This window comes from Pristiophorus japonicus, chromosome 1 (assembly GCF_044704955.1).
Source record: "Pristiophorus japonicus isolate sPriJap1 chromosome 1, sPriJap1.hap1, whole genome shotgun sequence".
In the NCBI taxonomy this organism is placed as follows: Eukaryota; Metazoa; Chordata; class Chondrichthyes; family Pristiophoridae; genus Pristiophorus; species Pristiophorus japonicus.
In genome coordinates this window covers 475,988,769-475,989,419 of record NC_091977.1, presented here as the reverse complement: position 1 = coordinate 475,989,419, position 651 = coordinate 475,988,769, and the positions used below count along the sequence as shown (strand labels likewise).

At 49.6% G+C, this 651-nt stretch overlaps 1 non-coding gene across 1 annotated transcript; it reads right to left on the bottom strand.

Annotated features, from left to right (window-relative positions):
• Positions 1-370: 370 nt before the first annotated feature.
• Positions 371-443, bottom strand: trnal-cag (transfer RNA leucine (anticodon CAG)). The gene has a single exon. It is a non-coding gene; the product is annotated as a tRNA-Leu (tRNA).
• Between the last annotated feature and the right edge of the window lie 208 nt (positions 444-651).

The following is a 651-nucleotide window of genomic DNA, read 5'->3' as shown; positions in this document are numbered from 1 at the left end:
CAGGCCAACCTGAAGCAGGAGATTTCTGCTGGTCGTGGAATAGCGAGGAGGCAAGTGATAAGGGGCTAGTCAGATGCAAACTGGGAGCTAATGCCAGACATGAATGGGGAATTAGCTCAAATGGTAGAGCGCTCGCTTTGCATGTGAGAGGTAGCGGGATCAATGCCCGCATTCTCCACTTTTCTTTTGGCTCGGGTAATTGTTCAGACGCAAGAGTTGTGTCAGGTGTGGTGTGAGCCCATCTGCTTCTGAAGGTCACCGCAGGCTGAGGGACATCAAATCCTTTGGTGTGCTGTCGCAGCAAAACTTTCCGATTTTTGCATGAATGCAGCTGAAATGAAAGAAGGAAAAACTTCTATGCAAGTATCAATGCCTTCTCTAAGGATCGAACTCAGGACCTTCAGATTCTGAGACTGACACGCTGCCTACTGCGCTAAGAAGACACTTGCCAGCTTAGTAACTGGAGAATGTGACCAACTATGTTCGCTTCCGTGGCATCCAAAGCCAGAATGCAAAGATTGCAAAAATGCTCGAGCCAGGTAGGAGCCGAACCTGCAATCTTCTAATCCGTAGTCAGACGCGTTATCCATTGCACCGCCGGCCCAGGCTGTGAAAAATAGCTGCGACATCAGGAAGTACACAGGACGGGCA